This window comes from Anabrus simplex, chromosome 11, assembly GCF_040414725.1.
Source record: "Anabrus simplex isolate iqAnaSimp1 chromosome 11, ASM4041472v1, whole genome shotgun sequence".
Classification (NCBI taxonomy): Eukaryota; Metazoa; Arthropoda; class Insecta; order Orthoptera; family Tettigoniidae; genus Anabrus; species Anabrus simplex.
This window is the reverse complement of record NC_090275.1, coordinates 109,344,663-109,365,509: the sequence shown is the minus strand read 5'-3', so window position 1 is coordinate 109,365,509 and position 20,847 is coordinate 109,344,663. Positions and strand designations below refer to the sequence as shown.

The window sequence follows — 20,847 nt, the reverse complement described above, 5'->3', positions numbered from 1 at the left end:
CCATATTGTACAGTTATCTTTTCTTTTTTCCGCCAAATATATTCTCTGTTATCGAATACGTCCTTTCCCAATCGATTAATTAATACACAAACAACAGTCGCACACACGTTCTGGTACAATTCTCAGGAGCAACTTCACACGCGAGAGCCGGAAGTTGTACCACGGCAGAATGACGGGAAGTTTACTCGTAAAGTGAGAACGCGGTATTGAAAGAGAAGGGGACTGCAGTTAAGCCTCCTAAAAAGTTATTTTCAAAGAACAGGGCCATGCAAAATTCTCTCTTACCTTTGTTAGCCACTCGTTGTGCTACGCAGTCCGCAGCTACGAGAGTGGACTCGTTTGCAGGACGGAATAATTAAGCCCCTGAGCCATCAGGTCTCTAATACGCGAAGTTCTGTGACATGATGGGGGTTTCATTTACCATAGTGTAAATTTACTGAAAAAAATACACTGCAACAAGAAGAATGTCAACATTTTGAATACATGTTTCAACCTGATCGAGATAATACTGGGTGATATTTCCAAGCAGATTCGTAGTTTCCCGCGGTCTGGTGGCGGAAGATGAGTGGAGATTTCCCCAATCAATAACAAGAAACTTGCCGTTATCATCGACCATTGCAAGTAGCACAATAGAAAAATATTCCTTGAAGTTGAAGAATAGACTTTCTGATTTTGAAAGGTGCCATCAACTGCTGCTACACAGTTAGGGAATCCCCGACACTTCAGATTTCTGGTCCCAGTGTATGTGATGAGGGGCAGGCACAAGTTTCTCTTGTAGCACAGCCAATGTCCTAGTGCTTATAGCAGAAGGGGAAATGCGGTAACCAAATTACAGTGACCTGCATGATTCCAGACCACTATTCTCAGAGGTCCCGGGGAACCAGTGAGTGATTATAGCCCGTCGACCGATATTTCAGGCCTTGAGTGGTTTTCACAAATCAAGGTAGTAGTGACATAACGGGTGTGGATGAAATGGTATACTTGTGGAGGATCGAACTGACCTGGATATGGCCTGGGCCCCTGACGGGGCGAAAGGTGCCCTTAATAGGGCAGAGGATTGGTGGCGATGATGGTACTCTGTTATTAGAGGCCAACGGTGAGAGGGTAGCAACATCAGGTGGATGGTCACCCATCCAATAGGTGACAATGCCCAATGTTGCTGTCATAATTGATTATGGGTGAACATAATTGTTGGAGGAAAGTTAGGTAAGTCAGAGAGGGTGCAGGCGTAACAGGGGGTTATGATGAGGAGTTAAGCATCTTGGAGCAGGGCGGTGTTTGGACAGGGGGGATATTAGCTAACAATTAGCTGACGACTTGGCATGGGCTGGTTAAGGGACGAAAGTAGCTGGATAAGGAGCAGGTTAAGGAGGGTGGCATTATCCAAACTTGGCAGGACGGGGATTTGAGTAGGAGGGGGTGCTGGGTTCGTGATAGTGATTGTGCGACGGTGTGGTTGAGGTGGTGGGGTGGGGTGTGTGAACAGGTGTTGTGCATGTTTGTGATGTGCCTTAATTGCCTGCTTTAGAAAAGGGCAGCCAGGGTAGGAGGCTGCGTGACTGCCATCGCAGTTAGCGCACCTCGCCTGTTCCTTGGGTATTGTGCAGACAGTGTGGCGGTGAGGGCCACCACATCTATTGCATCTTGTAGCCTCTGTGCATGAAGCCGCAGAGTGGCCCAGTTTCAGGCAATTGTAGCACTGTGTAATGAGTGTAGAGGGGCGGGATTGTATAGCTGTTCTGGAGGTGTTAGGTGTTGGTGAGGATATTCCCTGGGAGGCAGGTTTGTTACGCCTGCTCCCAGTTTGAGTATGCTTGTTTAGAGTGACCTTGTCCGGTTGTGAGATTAAAGGGGTCTCACTTCCGGGCTGGGTAGATGGTGGACAGTCGGTGAGTGGTGATGTAGGGATGGTGGGTGTTGTTGTCTGGTGATCAGGTGGGATCGTGATATCTGACTGTGAGGGTCTGGAGATCGTAGGAGGGAGGCGGGAGAATAGTGTTTGAGTGTGAATGTGATTGGAGGGAGGAGAGGTCTGCGTGCTCGCGTCCACAGATGAGGCTTCAATATGGCAAGTGTAGGGAAGCAGCTTGTGGTGTGCAAGCTGCTTCCAAAGAGCTTGAAAACTGTCCTCGCTATCTGTAAATATGATTACATAGCCATTTTCTAGTTCTTGCATCAGTTGGATGTGCTTAGAGATAGAAGATGTTGCTGTGGATACGAGTTTGCGGAATTTGCTAGAAGTGAGGAAATCCGGCATGGGTGGAATGACCAGGGGTAGGAATTTGGTGTCGAGTTTTTTGGCACATTGGAAAAGAGGTTTCCGATAGGGGTCTTTGGTGGAAATTAGGAGCTTGGACGAGTCGGTGACTGGGGGGGATTTGGAAGCTGGTGATTTACGCGAGGGCGTTTCGGAGTCGGTGTATATTCAGAAGGACGGGTCCAAGATTAAAGGACGCGCCTTAGCGGTTGGGGAAGGGTTCATGACTGGGGTTGTCAGGGTCCCAGCTACTCAATCCACCGGGATTGACCTGACAGGGGCGGGTCGGGGGGTGTGAGGGGTGAGGATGGAGCAATGGATGGGTCAAACTCCGAAGAGGACCGGAATAAAGCGCGCTCAGTGGGCACCAGTCGTGTCAGGTGTAGTTATACGGATCTCAACGGGACAAGACACGAACAGATGTTCCACTGAGTGCTAGACAAATTTGCTATAGAGTGCTGGAGTGCTTGGCTGGGTGTGCAGTAGCTTGAAGAGCTGGTGGAAATATGGCAGACCGCAGAAACTTGGGTCCCAGAGTATATCTGAGAAGTCGGACCGCGCAGAGAACGTCGCTGCTCTTCGTTGATTGGTCGAATGGAGTGGGGCGTGAGGGAGCTCGCGGCGACTGTTGAGCAGGAGCTTGGCGGGCGACGATGGCTTGGCAGGCGGACGACGACGGCGGCGAGCTGGCAGGCAGGGTGCAACTCGAGCTTGGTTGTCTCCGAAGTGAATAGGCCAAGGTTCCCAGGAAGAATGGTGTGGTGGGTGGTGTATGATTCTCCCGTGGCCAGAAACCTGAAAGATAATGAAAAATATGCAGTAAATGCCGCATAGAAATAAGTACATTCATGTTGTTCAAATTCACAACTGAACAGGTCAAACACTTCTTAGTGCAAATATTTTAGTTTGGGCTTTTCAGAAATCCTTTTTTGAAGCTTTTGACTTTCTTTCGGTTTATGTCTAACCAACAGAACCATATTTTACGCTGCTACACATTTTACAGAAGGAAATTATATAGGTACGCATGGAATACAGTGTTTTATGCAGGACAGAATAGAGGTCTCGTGTTTGTCTGTCGGAGGAGGTGAATGCAAGGGAAGGTAGACAAGTATGGGAGATCACTACAAGAGGGAAAAAATGAAGAGAAAGCTGCAACAAGCAGTGTTGATAAAAAGGAAAGGGCTATTTACTAGGAACGGTTGAGATTTATGTGTTGTTAATGAAAGGATCAGTTTTACGAACATTGCTACTGATGCGAACATTAGAAAAAATTTCGTATGGCTATTTCTAGCCAGGTGCACCCCTTGCAAGGCAGACACTCCGATGAGGGTGTGAGGTATCTGCCATGGGTAGGTAACTGCGTGTTATTGTCTTGGCGGATAGTGTTGTGTGTGTTGTGTGAGTTGTAGGGACGTTGAGGACAGCAAAGATACCCAGACTCTGAGGAAAGAGGATTAAACATTTAAGGTCAAAATCCCCGACCTGGCCGGGAATCGAACCCGGGACTCTCTGGACCAAAGGCCAGCACGCTAACCTTTAGCTATGGAGCCGGACATGCCAAAAATGTGCCATCAACTTTAACAACAGAAACTGAATTTGGCAACTTAGGAGGAGGTGAAGAACGTACCCCAATCGAACGACTGAAAGAACAAACTTCTCGCGATTAATCAATCATCCTTGCATTCGCACATTCTCATAAAGTCAAACGTCCGCATTTCAATCTCCGAAATCCAAACAGAGGAAACTAAATGGTGCTCTTAATAAGTATTTGAAAACAAAAAAGGATGTTTGAGAACATTTTGAAAGATGACGATTAAAATGACATGTTTCTTAAAACCGTTGTGGCTTCTGTAAAACAATTCGCCAGATCTCGCCACTTGTATGAAAGCCTAGATATTTGAAATCCTTACAGAAATGGAAGTATGGACCTAGCAGCTACCGCATTCACAAGTATATGGTATGAAAACCAGACGGCCTACTCTTCATCAACATCAGCATTTACTTCTTACTCAAGAGCTTACAACGCTGCCAGTGACATAGTTAACACCTTTTAAGATGAGTCGCTCGACTGTTAATACTGAACTTATAGAGATATGTATAATAATATAGCTTATAAATAAAATAAACACCATAAGTGCATTTCTTAATTTTATTATTTGCTCACTTACCTCAGAGTTGAGGAAAATTTTTCGGCAGCTGTAAAAGGTGATTTCTCTCTGTTGCAGGAGGAAGTCATCAAGTGCTCTTCTGTTAAGTTCAAAACGAATATGGATCTTTCGCGGGTCAATCAAGAAGACACTTAAGAAAATGGTAATTGCAACACCATGAAGGCATTGGTCGTTTGTGTTGATTTTCAAGATATGGAACGATGCCATGTAGGTATGTAAACGATCAAAGTTTCAGACCCATTGGATTCTTGCTACAGGTCTCCCCACGTGATTGGTCGCGGAGGAATCAACTCCAGTATACGGACTCTGGTGTAGCGTAGTTGACTTGCAGTCTGTGCAGTGAAGTGTTTCCGTCAAATATGCCTCGACGACAGAGGAGAACACGCTATCAACAACTGTCGCCGTTTGACAGGGCTCGGATAATTGGGCTGCGTGAGGCTGGATTATCGCTAAGGACTGTCGCTGCAAGTGTTGGCCGACAGGCATCTACAGTACAACGTGTATGGCAGTAGTGGTCAAATGAAGGTACCCACACTCGTAGACCTGGCACAGACCCAGCGCGAGAGACAACTGTGAGAGAGGATCGTCGCATCATTAATATAGCCCGGATGAAATCCCAATCAACAGCAGCGCAAATTCGAGCAGCTGTGGCACCCCACGTTACACAACAAACAGTTGGTAATCGCCTGCGTGCAACTGGCTTACGAGCCCGTGTCCCTGCAGAAGGGGTTCCATTGACCCCACAACAGCGACGTGTAAGACGGGTCTGGTGACAAGAAAGATCGACGTGGGTCGACGAATGGCATAGGGTCGTCTTTCGTGATGAATCGCGCTTCTGTTTTGCCCGCTGTGATCGCCGGAATCGTGTGCGCCGACGTACCGGGTAGAGGGGCCGCCCAGATCTTATTGTCGAGAAGTACACAGGGCTAACACCAAGTATTATGATCTGGGGAGCTACTGGCTTTAATGTGAAATCACAATTAGTGCTTGTTGAGGGCACTATGACTGCTCGACAGTACGTTGATAGGGTACTCAATCCAGTGGTTGTCCCTATGATGGCGAACATTGCTAATGGGGTGTTTCAGCAGGAAAATGCCCGGGTTCACACTGCACGCATCTCCAGAGAAGCTCTGCACGACATCACAACCTTAGAATGACCCGCCAGATCCCCGCACCTCAGTCCTATTGATCATGTGTGGGACATGATGGGTCGACAACTGGCCAACCGCCCTCAGCCACCCACAACTCTGGAACAACTGACCCATGCAGTGCAGCAAGCATGGGCCACAATTCCTGAGGAAGCGATCCAGGGACTTACCTGGACGAATTTTTTCAATATATTGCAGGTAGTGCATGGCACATTCTGTATTGATTGTTGTTCAAACTTGTGGTCAGAGGGACCTGAAAGTGTAATCATCGAATCACAACCGAACACTCGTCCTGCATGTTCAATTGCAGAAATGTAGCACCAATCATTCTGGGTGTTGCAATTTTCTTCAGTGTATCTTTTAAACTTTTGTTCTTTTTCAATGAGATGGGTACTGATAAAAAGCTTTTTTTATCCTTCCACTTTTACTAATCTCCTTTCTGAATTTCGCATATTTGTAAAGCATATAGCCGTCTTCCTCATCATCATCCATTATATGTTCCACAATAAGCATTGCAATCATCTGCCTTCTTCTGTTTTCATCCATTTCAACACACTCAGGCGCTGTCCGTTCGTCCACTGAGTAGATTGACACGCTACCCCTAGCAAAACAAAAACACGTCGCGTAAACACGACTCGCGTTCCCGTCGACGTGATTGAAAAACACGGCTTCCTGGAAAAGAAAGCAGGGCTTACGGGGTGGCGAGAACGCGATCAGCTCACAATGATTATTTAAGGAAAGCGGCTAAATATATGTTTGTAAATTATTATTCGAGGCTTCAGCTGGGCTTGGCGTCTCTAGTAAAAGAGTTAGGGGAAACTCGGGTTCGATTCACGGTGCTGACAGAGATTGAAGAAAGGCTGGTATAGTAGCTGCACCTCACCTCTGCCAGAAAAAAGCTCCCCTACTTCGGGAGAAGTGTTCACTTTTACACAACTCTGACCACACGTAAGCTACGATGACCTGTCGTAGGTAAGATAGTTTCTACACATAAACTGTGCGCGCGCGTGTGTGTAACGTTCACATGGTGTGCGCTAGAATTGTTTTAGCGTTGCTACTTTCAGAGTTATGGGCTGAAAATTGACTTTTATCCTCATCCTAAGCAGTTTATTCCAGCTTAAGAGACTGATATGTAACAGCAAATTCTGGCTCAGTGAGGAAAGCAATGGGCTTAACGTTACGCTGACTTTACATTTCATTTTCCTCTCTTCATTGATATCCAGACCAGGCCATTCCTAATCGTAGAGTTGTTAAAGATCCAACCAACTTTCAACTAAACATACATATTCATTCCCCTTAAATGTTTTAGGTAAAAAAATATTTTAATATTTCTGGGTTGCTTGATATGTAATAGCAACTTCCAGCTCAGTGTAGAAACTACAGGGACGCATGCAGTTAACGACTTTGACTAAGTAAAAAAGACTCTTAACTGAATAAATCTTAAACCGTTAGTTGCTAAAAAATGTCAACAATTTATCCTTTAACAGGATGAACTCGAACATGATGCTTTCTTCTTTTTCATGATAAAATAGTGTTGAGGGGCCTTGCCTTTAGCAACCTATCATAGTAACCAAGTAAAAGTTCTATATTTATTTGGATGTTGTATTCTTATGTGTTAGCTGTGTAAAGAATGGCTAATGTAAGTAGCCATACTTTCAACTCCCTGTGGGTGGGAGCAGTAGAGAAACACCCACGGTATTCCCTGCCTGTTGTAAGAGCCGATTTGAATGGGCTCCACTGGCTCGCAGCGTGGGAGCGTGGTTTGCCGAACACGGGGTTCTTAACTTAGTCCTGGCATGTGTTCCACTAACTTGTACCAGGCTCCTCGCTTTCATGTATCCTATCCGACTCTTGTTCTTTATCGAGCTCGACGGTATTAGAGCACTCGCGGCCGAGGGAGTCTTTCATCTTCATGTCCTTCGTGGCCCTCGTATTCCTTTGACGATAAATAATGTTTCTTTCTGATTACTGTTATGAGGAGAACGGTTGCCTAGTTGTACTTCCTCTTAAAACAATAATCACCACCAGGCATGGTTTCTCACAGAGTTTGAGTGACGTCAGCAATGAAACTGCAGGTGTGCTGAAGATCACGTTCTGCCAGACAGCAGCATGTGTAGACTGAAATCGTATGCCTTTCTTCACTCATCTGACAAAGAAAGAAGATCCGACAGCTCTCTTATTAAGAGTAAGTAAAAGTACTTCGTATCCGGTTTGATTGAGAATGTGCTAAAACTATACATTCTCACGCTTCAATCCGAGTATGTATCTAAAAAGCTTGGAGTACATTTTACATTCAAGACCCTAGTTGCCGTTGGTGTACTACTGCTGCTAGTGATTTAATCTCAAGTAAGTAAAGATTTTATTGTGTTCTAGAATTTAGTGATACGCTTAACATTACTGTGTTTAGAGCTTCTACACAGTTGAAACTAGTAGATGTCCTCAAACACAAGCTTATACAAGAATGGTACTGTCTTCAAAACGTAGCCTGGCAATGGCTGCACGGGAACATACGTAGTACATTCATTAAATTCTGAGACTTGACGCCTGGATGATAGGCACTCACACGACTCTGTGTGTTACACACGATGTCGCCTTACATGGCGTACACATACACAGAACAACATCCATCCTCAAAATAGTCGCCGTTGGCCGTTATGCTCGTTTGCCAGCGTTGGCACAGCTGCTGGAAGCACCACCACTGGGAGGAAACACCATGATTCGTCTCCAGTTATTATCCGGTTCAGAAACGTCGGATCATCGTCAGTACCACTGAAGAGGTCACCACAATAGTCATGCGGTTGGTTTGGCGACAGGATTCCTGGCACACTGTGCTGGTTAACACGAGGTATGTTGATGTCATCGTCAGAATTTTGTGGCAAGTACCATGGCTGACCCCCATTGGTGCTTCGAGATCGTACACCGATTGGGAGCGGTTGGCACGCACCGATACTGCAGCTTCTTGGATGTTGCTCCGTTCGAACTGTTTATAGCCGACCAGTACACACATCATCTTCCAAACTGTCCGGTGCCATTTAAACACAACATTGCACTCAATGCGACCTCACAATATACCTGCTGCAACATTTCAAACGTTTCGGCAGTGGTTTTGCCTCATTTCTGGCAGAACTTGATGTTATCCCGTTGCTCAAACTGTGGCATGTCAAAGTCCGCCTGGCGCATTCAAAACAACGTCACATCAACGACCGTAAATCTGCTTCTAGTGCATGCACTCAACTGCCTCTTGCAGGGAAGGGAGACTAACTGATATGGTACCATACCATGGCGCCTACTATGCGCTATAGTGCACCACAGCGCCATCGTGCGGTCAGTCTCTGAACTTAATGACTGTACTACGTATTATTACTGTGCTGAGCAAGTTTATGTCTGGCAAGAATGCTTTGATATGAAATACTTGAGTATGTATATTATTAATGTTTTAATATTATCTCAGCCATCAAAAGATAAGTCTAAGTATTTCAATGCAGTTGCAGGATATGTGCGGGCACTCAGATATAATTGTGCCCTCGGAAAGAAATGCGAATCAGCATTTCAAAACACGTAACTTACCGTTGACTAAATTATTATAAGCATTCGAGTTTGTAGGTTGTTCATTAAGCTATAGGCCTACAGAAAATAAATTACATCATCATTTTCCTAGTGTCATTTTAATTTTAATTAATATTTTGAATTTAAATCTTTACTTACCTGAGGAAAGAAAAACACCAGCAGAAGCAGTACACCAAGTAGCAACTAACAAGGAAAGACCACACCCTGCGTCCAACCGATTACAGCGAGCTTCAGTGTACCTTATGGAGAGCACTCAAAAGTAACTTGTGTATAAGTGTTCAGGTCAATAGGCTTTAGTTTCAAAAAAGGAGGACTAATGCCATGAGCAGGTTCCGCTTCGGATCAAGTGAGGTTTATAAAACACTAAAAGGCCAACACATTTTGACTAAGACATTAGGTTGCGCACCTGACATGTTTAAGTGTAATGTCTTCTCCTTCTAGTGTTGTTTCACCTCCACTTGATGCCAAGCGGATCATGGGTCATAACATTTGTCCTCAAGTTTTCGAAAGCGAAAGCGTGTTGACCTTAAACCTTTATACACGAGTTACTGTTGAGGGTCCCCCCAAAGGTACCTACATTAAAGCTCGTTGAAGTCGGTTTGGCCGCAGGGTCTGGCCTCTCCTTGTACTCTAAGCGATCTTCTGAAGCACAGTGAACTTCTCCATTCTGAAACAGAAGAACGTACACGTTTGAATACAAGTGTAAAAATGGGACCCAAAATATGAGCTTATGTCTACTCTTGAATAAGGTTATATATGAGTACATTTATCAGTGTTGAATCTCTAAGCCAACAATGTTAAGATTTTACTAAATTTAAAACTTCACATACCTGAAAAAGAAAATGCTAGTAGAAGCATTACAACGAGCAGCATCTAGACCCTTAAGCGATCTGCTCAAGCCCGGTCAACTTCAATAATCTGAAAGAATAAAAATAGCACACATGTTAATAAGCATGTGAAAATGGACCGCTGAAGTGAGATTTTTCTGCTCTCGTATAAGGTTGTGTTTAGTAATCTATAACTAAATTTCAGTAGACAATACAATCTTTACTTACTTGAGAAGGAAGACACCAGCAGTAGCAGTCCATCAAGCAGCAACGAGGTTCGTGAATGTAAAAATGTACTCCAAGCTTTCTTTATATATACTCAGATATAAGCGTGAGAAAGCATAGTGTCAGATCATTCTCAAACAAACCGCATCCGAAGTATTTTTTATCTTACTGTTGATAAGAGAGCTGTCGGATCTTCTTTCTTAGATAAGAGTGAGGGAATGCATACGAATTTAGTTTACACGTGCTGCGGTCTTGCAAAACATGCTCTTCAGCACACGTGCAGATTATTTCCTGACGTCATGCGAAACGTAGTGTGGGATGCATGACTGCTTACATAATATATTATTTATTCAACTTTTATGCAACTTTTTACTGTCCGCTTAGAAATACATATGTAACTGTTACCTATGTTACTATGAGAGTTTGCAAAAAGCGAGTCCACACTGAAGGAAAACAAGTCGTGAGTTCATCTTGTTAAAAGATAAATTTAGGCTAAAGGTTGGTTTCTTGAAACTAACGTTGTAAAGAGTTATTACATTAGGACTAAGAGTTTTTTTACCTGGTCAAATTCAAAGTCGTTAACTGCACACTGAGCGAGAAGTTGCTATTACATATTAAGCCAACAAAAATTTCCAAAGCCATGTTTTTACATAAAAATGTTAAGGGTAAATTAATACGTGTGTTCTGTTGGAAAGGTGTATGGATCTTTATCAACTCTACTATTAGGATAGGCCTAGGCTAGATTACAACGAATATATAGATACAGTGTGGCCAAATCGATTCTATTTCTGATTAACCCTGGAACTGCGCTAGCACCGCCATGTTCGTACCTAGCACTGTATTGTAAACACAATGTTTTAGAGGTCGTAGTTCGCACAGTTGGTGAAAATGCCCGGTTGTTAAGCTTTCGGCTTTACGAACAGGCCGGGGAGAGGAATTACCATGAACGTATTTCCCAGGGACCCAATTCGAAGAAAGCCACGGGCTGCTATATTTAAAAGAAAATGGTGGTCTCCTAAAGAAACATCGCCTTTATGTGAAGAAAGTCCAACATACTTTTCTTAAAGTAATCTAAGTATCCACAATATTATCGGTATCTCATTTTATTTCACTGGGAACCCACCTTGAGCTACGTATGTGGGAAAAATTAGAGAGGATGAGAAAATAATTCTGAGACGTAATGCCGTTCCTACAATTTTCTGTACTAAACTATGGTGGTAATCCTACACGAAAGGACAATTGTGTTCGTGTTTCCCTTTTGGCTGGAATATTCCGGCAATACCGATTCCTATATTCTATGGACGAAAAATCCTTGGTCGTAGTTTTAAACATTGTTTAGCATAAAGTTGAAAAAAGTGCCAGCACTTCCTATCCTCATTAGCGAGAATCGCGTCTCTCCTCCCTTTGACATTTCTACAGCTAGCAGATTGTAGCGGACAAACACAACAGGGACGAATACTTTAAACAATGAAGCATTGTATGATCCAATTTTCCACTATTGCTCCTATTTGAAGTATTACTTCATGTCTCAAGTTCGGGAATCTCTCTTAAACATAATGCTAGTTAGTCTTTTAGATCAGAATTCTGCGCTTATCGCTTGATTGTGATGAAGGTAGCTTATAGAATTAATTTAGATTTTAAATAAACACTTGTTACATCCACTAGCGGTCAGGTCATCATACCTTAATGAACCATTCCCTGAGTAAATTTGGAAAATATCCTTTCCAAATAATTTTTCATTATTTTGGTAGCTATGTCTTTCTTAATTCTGCGCATTCAGTACGGAAAATTCTCCATTGACTTGATGAGATACGTTTCTCGTCAGAATTATGACAGAATATAAAGAAGGTGTGTGCACATGACTGTCATTATAACGGCACTGGCACAAGTGAATTATGCTGATAATCAGATCTCACAGTACAATGCTAAGTACAGTTTACAATATAAAATCCAACTTCCGAGGGTTCTTAGAACATAGATTGAACTGTTCTATTGATTATACAATTATGTCTGTGAAAGTGTATTCCGTTTATTGTTTATTGTCAGTTTCTCTTTATCCTTGTATAAATTCCACGGTACGGGAGAGGGGTCAAACCCCCGGTAAGCGCCTCCTGGTTACGCCCCTGCTTCTCAACAAACCTTCTATCTTACACGTACCACTGCGGTTAAAGTGAAAGCCATCTGAACACAGATCCCAATCTCCAACCGATCCATTAGGATCTAGAAATCTCACTTCCAGTTTCCCAAAAACCCGCCCCATATTCTCATTTAAATCACCGATCACCTTCCCTGCTACACAGTACTCCACTGATAACAATCTCCGCTTACTTATACTTCACCTGCGTTGCATATTCCAGATCTTTCGCATCCTCAACTATGTAGGTACTTGTACCTGCTTGCCTTACGTTGTGCGTACCGATGTGAAAAACTACCACAGTTCTATTTTTCTCCTCCTTGTCGTCTCTTTCCTCAACATCTGCCTTAAGCTAAACCCATGCTTCCATTTCCTCCACACACACTGTCCTTACGTTTCTCACAATGGAATCGCCCATGACCAGAGCCTCACATCTACCCATCTCATATGATTCAAGAAAGTATGAAAAATGTGTACCTTTTCATTGTGAATTGACCGTCATCGATGTGTATATCATAAATCCTCAAGACAAGGCTGCGACAGGCGTGTGTAATACGATTGAACGTTCTCTCCATAGCAACTCCAACAACAATGGCCCATCTCAACATTAACAATGGGACAGGGAATCACATGATGCTGCTACAAAATAAGTTAAATGGAAGACTCGGCATTTTCCTTTATGAGCAGTGGTGGTGATGATTATTTTAAGAGGAAGTACATCTGGGCAAGCATTCTCTATTAACACGAATCTGACTGAAAATCTGGAAGGTGTCCAACATTTCGAAAAATGAAGGTATCGGCCAATGAAAGACAAGGTGTAAGAAGGGTATGATATAAAACTGCTCCATAGGCTTCAAATGTTCTAATACCGTTGGGGTCGGAAAAGATCAAGTGTTAACCCAGGGTATTTGAAAATAATGAGCCTGGCAAAACTATGTGGAAGCAATACCAGACTCAGCTAAGGGCCCCGTGGTTGCCCAAATTTGCTCCCAAGTGGAATGCTTTTAAGGCTTTTTCTTTGATATATTTGTCATACCTCAAATGACTTCAGAGACCGTTTACTCCCAGTTGCACAAGGGAAATCTAGGTATAAAATTAATATCTCCTTAACACAAATACCATCACCAACACCACCAGCCATGAAATGGAAATCCACATATGACAGACCTATATAAAATGAGCGGGGTGAAGACATAATGAATGCCAGTATCAACATCGACCAAGGAAATTCGGTTGGCTTCACTTCTTTGTCATCTTCGGCATCGAAACTGTTGGGATTGAAGGTATTTGGTTTAGTAGTGGTCGGAGTGGAACTCCGGTTGGGAGGTTTGAAAATTGAAAATTATGAAGACAAAGGGAGAGGAAAGCGCTAGGAGTGTGTTTTAAGCGCCAGTGCTCTTATTTAAGGTACAGCCACAACATTTAACTAACGTGAAATTGGAAACTACGGAGAAGCATCTTGTGCCACACCAAGCCTGCCTTGTTGATGGACCCTTGACTGCCGTTGTCGCCATTTGCGATAACGTTACCAAAATGTGACGTGAAACTTAGTTTCTCCTTGAAGATGGCGCTGTAGCCATCTGTGTTGTGATTGAGTCTGTCTCTCGCTCCCCGAGTATTAAGTTGGTCTACTCGTGGAACCAAAAATGGACGGATCGGTAATAATGAGCAAACTGGGATTTAAAATGTGCTTCTTGATCCAAGAATTGCTTCTATCTTGGATTTACTTATTTCAACGATCGGCGCTGGGCTGGGTGTCGTTATTCTGATTGAAGTAAATATTTTTGAGATTCCGGATGTGCTGCACCCAGGTATCTCACGTGCCATGATTACAAGAACGGTTCTATGTGATTGCATTTCCGTTGTCTTTTATTACCTGTCTTTGCGGGCTCTTAGTTAATTTATTTAGTGTGTGTTTTAAATGTGTGCACACGCGCGAGAGCGGAGAGTGGTATCTACTTATCCGTTTGTTTGGGTCCGTGCGTTTATGAGTTTTGAGAACACGCACTTTTGTTTTCTCATCGTTTTGAATCACTGTTGAGCATTGGTATATTGTATGATTTGACGCTACGGGATTTAATCCATGTGTGACCTCGTGAGGCAATTTGGACGACGCGGGTAGCGGGTCGACGAAAATTATGGCTGGTACTATTATTTTTGGATCAGCTTTGCCTATATTTGCGGAGGATCAGCATTGTATCTGAGGTGTTCGAACCAATCTCGTGAGTCCATGATATCCGTCGCCATCTGTACGTCGCGTGCCTTGATACGCCGACCTAGTCTGGGTCGATTTTTATATTGGGTCTCTGTTCTGCGAGCTGTGCTGTCTGCCTGAATGCGGGTTATAGTACTCTCCGTATCTCGTAATTTTAATTTTCCATTTTACATTACTTTACTTTTTCATTTCTGCTTTCGTTTTTTTTCGCCGCTTTGCTGCTCTATTGTCGGCGATTGCATTTGGTTTTTGTAACTGTGTTAATATCTTCTTGGATACTGATTCTTCTCCTTTGGGAGGCTGTGCTTTGGCATTGTCCTTGTGACGCGCTAGCATCGAGTTGACGCTCATTCGCAGCACGGGAATACTAACTTTTTATATATGCGCGGTTCGTAATTATACGATTATATTATCCCATGGTGGTTCCATTTTCTGTTTCCTTTGGTAACGTGTCCCACGTCACATTTTCATGCATTTTTGGAACATTGTATTCGTATGTGGTCGTACTGAATTGAATTGGGCGACTGTGTGCACTCTGGCCGAGAAATATAGCAACCTACTGTGTTATTGAACATGGACCTACTCGATATGCATTTTGCCTGCAGTTCTGTAAGTAACTTTTTAAAGCAGCTTCCCATTTTCCTGTATTAATTTTAGTATTGCCTTTCTGTCCTTCTCTCCCCTTTTTGTCTACGCGCGGGTCCAGCTCCGAACTGTCGTAGTTCGTTCCAGTCCGTCCACGGCAATTTATCAAAGAGGTAAGTGAGGTAGGTATTTGTGATTATGTCGTGTATCTTCATGTGTTATTGCAGCAGGTGGGGTTATGTGATTATTCAGGGCTGCCGAAAGTTGGGTTCGAACTCAATATCTCCCGAATGCAAACTCACAGCTGTGCAACCCTAACCGCACGGCCAACTCGCTCAATGTTTTAAAAATTCCCACGTGGATTAGTTGGATGAAAATCTGTTCCATGAACTTTACGATCATTTCTCATCATTCTACCTGAAGTTCGTAATGAAAATATAACTTATTCTTTTTCTGTCCCTGAACGGATACGGCGGGCCTCCAAGACGGTGAAGCCGTCTCTCGGGCCAGCAGATTTGAGATGTGGTGTGGCCAATGCTAGGAGCTGTCTCGCATGCGCGTTAGTGCAGGATGGAAAACCACGGAAATCTTTTATCAGGTGAGCCGACGTTGGGAACCAGTCCCGATTTCAGGGGTATGGACTCACCGGTCCTCTACTCGGTTGGACGGTCGGAATGTAGAGTTGTTGATAAACTCGACCACGCCTATTAATGACCTCGTGTCTATTTCACTGCCGAGGAATTTAGCAGCGTTTACTAGTTCCCCGAGTATATAGCCTATAGTTAGCCGTCCGTGACGAATTCATCAACCGAACAACGGTGAAACTAAATCGAAAGCTTTTTGCAGTGGCAGTGACGGCGGTTTGTTTTGAGGGGAGAACCACGAATTTCACAGACCACAAAAATACTAGTAATGGAGAAAACTGACGTTTCTTTCCTATGCTATTTGTTCTATGTCGCACCGACACAAAAATGTCTTATGGCGACGATGGGACAGGAGAGGCTTAGGTGGTTGTGGTGGTGGTGGTGATTAAAGTTTTAGGGGAAAGTACAACTAGGCAACCATCCTCTACGTAACACTAATCAGAGAGAAAAATGGAAGCAATCCGACACTTAGAAAAATGAAGATATCGGCCAAAGAAAGACAAGGGCCACGAAGGGCGTGAAAATGAATGACTCCCTAGCTCTCGCAAACATTATAGCGCCAGGGTCGGAAAAGAACAAGTGTTGACAAAGGGGGGTCGGGTAGGACAGATGAAAGTGAGGAGCCTGGCACAAGTAAGTGGAAACAATGCCACAACTCAGCTAAGGGCCCCGTGGTCGCAACCCCACGCTCCAAAGTCCAGAGCCCCTGGGGCCTCATTTACTCGCCTATTACGACAGGCAGGGCATACCGTGGGTGTTATTCTACCGCCCCCCAGGGGGAAAAGAGAACTTGGAATGGGAAGACAGCGTCCGTGGCCAAACTGAATTTGCTTGGTGTGAAAATGAGGAAACCACAGAAAATCATTTTCAGGGCTGCCGACAGTGGGGTTCGAACCCTCTATCTCCCGAATACTGGCCGCACTTAAGGGAGTGCAGCTATCGAGTTCGGTAAATGAGTAATTCGACCGTAGAATTTGTTAGAAAGAAAACACGAGTGGGTGTTCTCTGCTTACATTGATACTCAAATTCACTATGGCACAATAACTCCATTCTGCCTGGCTCTGTGGCTAAATGGTCTATTGCTGGCCTTCGGTTCAAGGGGACACGGGTTCAATTCCTTGTCGGGTCGGGGATTTTAATTTGCTCCAGTCTTCCGCTCTGACAGTGCCTACGGCTTCCCAAAGTGGTCTTCCAACTTCCGAAGCTGTGAAGAGTCTGTTATTCGCAGCTACATATTCCTCCACTTGGCCCCAAAATCAGCTCTACTGCGTTAAAATGGCAATGATACGGTGGAAGGCGAACAAATGTATGCCCATGGCCCATTAGCTATTTCATCCAGCACGTAAACAAGGTCGTAGGCATTGTTTTGTTTCACAAGATGCATGGGATCGCCCCCTTGCTCATGTCATCGCGAGCCTAAATCTTGTGCTCCTTCAACCAATCTAACAACTCACTATTTCTAGCCGCCATTGTTGGTGCTTTGTCAAGAATGGCCGAGTGAAATAACAAAGACCAAGAAGGGAACTGAGCAAATACAACACACTACAGATAATACCAGGTTACAGAAAACAACTGATCGACAACACTGGTAATCGGAACTGCAATTTAACGCTTTCTATCTGAGCGATCGGCTACCTATGATTGGCTGTTTATTAATTCGCTTATGCTCCACCAAAAGCAGCGCTAAAAATGTCAAGGCGAAACTGATAAGAAGTGAACTACAGTACCGAACCCACATACACAGAAGTAGGTGGTAATGAAGACACCTCTTTCGTCACCTGGTCAGCTAATTCATTCCCTGCTATGCCATGTGTAGGTTATCATCATCATACAACCTGGCTGGAAGGTCGTGGATTGGTGCACAAACGAGTATTGGACAAAACACCAAAAAGCTCAAACAGACAAACAGACGTCTTTCGCGAACTTGCGTACAGAGTGACGTCCTTGGTCAGTGGATTGCTGGAAACGAGTGATTTGGAGTGGTGAATCACGCTGTAGCTTGTGGCAATCTGGCGGAAGTGTGAAGTACAGAGGAGGTGGTGTTTTGGTACGCGGGTGTTTTTGGTGGTTGGATGTGTGTTCCCCTTATTGTGTTTAAGAAAACTCTAAATGCGGAGGGATATGAACACATTTTAAACCAGTCTGTGCTGCGGACAGAAGAGGAGCATTTCGGAGACGATGACTGTTTTCAGCAGCACGGCAATGCACCTTGTCATCTGTGACGCAATGGTTTGTGAATAATAACATTCCTGGAATGGACTGGCGCCCAGAGTCAATCATCACTACCTTCTCTGGTTCCTGTTTTTCAGGAAGGATGGGCTACCATTTATCCACATTCAAGCATCTCATTGAGTGTCCCCAGCAGAGCTGAAGGCGTTGCATAGGCGTAGGGTGGACTCACATCCCATATTAATGCTCACTAACAGGGAACATCACGCGGGTAAGGTGGTGGTGTTCGTCGTTAATGTTTCGAGAGGAGTACCTTCCTCTAAATAACATTAATCAGAGAAAGAAATGGAAGGGATCCGACACTTCGAAAAATGAAGGTATCGGCCAAAAGAAGACAAGGGCCTGAAGGGCTTGAGAATGAAAGTTCTCCTAAGCCTCGAATGCTGTAATACCGTCGGGGTCGGAAAAGAAAAAAAGTTGACCAAGGAAGGTCGGATAGATAGATGAAAGTGAGGAGCCTGGCAGAAGTAATTGGAAGCAATGCCAGGACTCAGCTACCACAGGGTCGCCAACTCACGCTCCCACGTTGATAGGCCCTGGGGCCTCTTTTAATCACCTCTTACGGCAGGTGGGGAATACCGTGGGTGTTATTCTACCGCCCCCACACACAGGGGGATAACACGGGTAAAGTCTAACTATGGAAGGGCGCGTACCGGTGAGTCACGGATCTTACGTAAATTTTGCACACACTTTAAATGAGCCAAAACATTTCTTTGGCAAATTAACTTCTTCAACGTACAGAAAGTGTTAAAGGTCGGATGTTTGAATTGGTGCGGTTGGCTGCGCTGACTGCGGCAGGTGCTGCTCTCTCTCGTCGAGGGACCGCGTCACTGATCTTCTTTCTAATTTCGTTAGTAACTGCGTAGCACGTCGCGAAATTGATGTAGTGACATTAAGAGAATTAATTTAATTCCTGCGCTTATAGTGGATCAAAAAGGCTATAACATAAGGTTTTTGCAGTGAAATTAAGGGGTAATCAGTATGATAAGGGAAGGCAGGGTACTTTATATAGTTACAGCAACACTGATGTTGGTGCTAGAAAAGTTGAACGCACGAATCCGTTCTACGTCAAGCACGTCCAAAGAAGCGCGGACAAGGGCAAGATGGTGATGGTGATGTTTGAAGAGGAAGTAGAACAAAGTAATCATCATCTCTGAACAGTGGAATATATTGAGTGACCGCCTTCAAAACAATATTGCACAGCGTGCTCCCGGCGCTTTGTACAAGCATTGACTTCGGTAGCAGGCGTATTACCACATGGGACGCAAATGAGGAGACAACATTTGATGGTATGTCACCTTTTCAAGATTGTGTCTCTCTTCTCCAAGACGATATCGAAGTTCAATAATCGAATAGTGTCAGATAATCTACGAACAAAGCCTTTCCATACTCTAAACCCGCGTACGTCTAGTGGTTGACAGTAAGCTGTGGCACAGAGAGGAATCATCATCAGCCGTACGGTATCGTCATTGTGTGTAGATTTATATTCAGAAAAGGAATCCGGAATGAGCGCCACTATACCGGACAGTGTATTTTCCTTGAATACGTCATTAAAACTTTCGTTCACTTATACAGATCTCATTTTTCCCGATTTAGTGCAAACAACATGAACATTATCGTGGGAAAACCTGTTGCCTTCCATCATCTTAGGAAACACAACTTGCGACTCCCTTGCGGTGATGCATGAAGAACCCATAAGTTCGCCGCTTGCAGTAGTTCTCGGCATTATGGTGTAAATGCGTGTGGTGGATATCACTTGGTGAAATGCGGTAGGCTGAACCAACTCTGAACACGGTTACACACTTTTTCAGGACCAAGCACACTAAAACAGAATTAACTCTTATTCGAATATTTCTGCTGCTGCCATGGTTTCTTCTCTATTTCATCCTTACAGATGTTAATCCCCACGACACAATGCCATAGAGATTCCTACAGATGGGTACCCGCCTGTGGCCTTCTTTAAGCTCTACGCTGTTGAACAGTGCGAGTTGCAGGTAGGGCGTGAAGTGGCGGCCTGTCGACGTGTGAACCCACCACGTCGTGGAGAATTGCGTAGCCGAGCGGGCAATGCAAACTTTCAAGCTTTCTGTAGACGGCATGAATTAATTTCCGAAGAGATGGGAAAAAATTACGTAACATGGGTGTCCACATCGCAGTCTGGCCAGTTAAATCTGCTATCGTAACGTAGTAAAGCATACAGCCGGTGTCTTCACACCGAGTGTTGGGCGGTGGTAAATAGACTGACCCACTGTAAGGACCAATGGCTACGGGCGGAGGGGTCCTTATAGAAGGGACTTGGGCCATCAGAACAGAAAATGCCACTGTAACCCCATATAAACTGTAGCGTCACTACTCCAGAGGAGCGGCTACAAAAGCCCTCCGTTCTTCAAGTTAGGTGCGCCCTAAAAGATTCGGCTGGCAGTAGCTCTAAAATGCCTTTGGGGTTGGCGATCCCATCGTAATAAAAGCCTATATGATGACAAATGTACTGAAGCCTCAGGAAATACTAGTTCGTTCCCCACAAGCGACGCGCAGTTCTGGTGAAGCTGGAAGAAATGTGAGAAATGGGCGATCAGCAAACAAATACATCAAGATAGCGACCATCATTGTTGTGTCACTAACAGGGAAAGTGGAAGAATTAATAGATTTTAGGGTTGACAGAGATGTAGAATTGCTGGGAATCAGTTAGGTCAAATGGAAAGGAAAAGGTGAGAGAAAACTAAAGAAAGGATACATCCTACACTATAGTGGAGGAAGAGAAGCCAAAAATGGTTTAAATCTCATAGTAAAAAGACCTAAAATCTATATAAATAAAATTGTAGGGGGTCCGCTGTCTGTAATTTCTTTT

The 20,847-nt window shown here is 44.1% G+C and overlaps 1 protein-coding gene across 1 annotated transcript in view; it reads right to left on the bottom strand.

Moving 5' to 3' along the window:
- Nucleotides 1-9,413, bottom strand: part of LOC137502697 (general odorant-binding protein 19a-like) — a 40,306-nt gene extending 30,893 nt beyond the window's left edge. The window contains exon 1 of the mRNA XM_068229675.1: nt 9,279-9,413. The gene's annotated coding sequence lies outside the window, so the exon portion shown is untranslated. The remainder of the gene's footprint in view (nt 1-9,278) is intronic.
- Nucleotides 9,414-20,847: the final 11,434 nt, after the last annotated feature.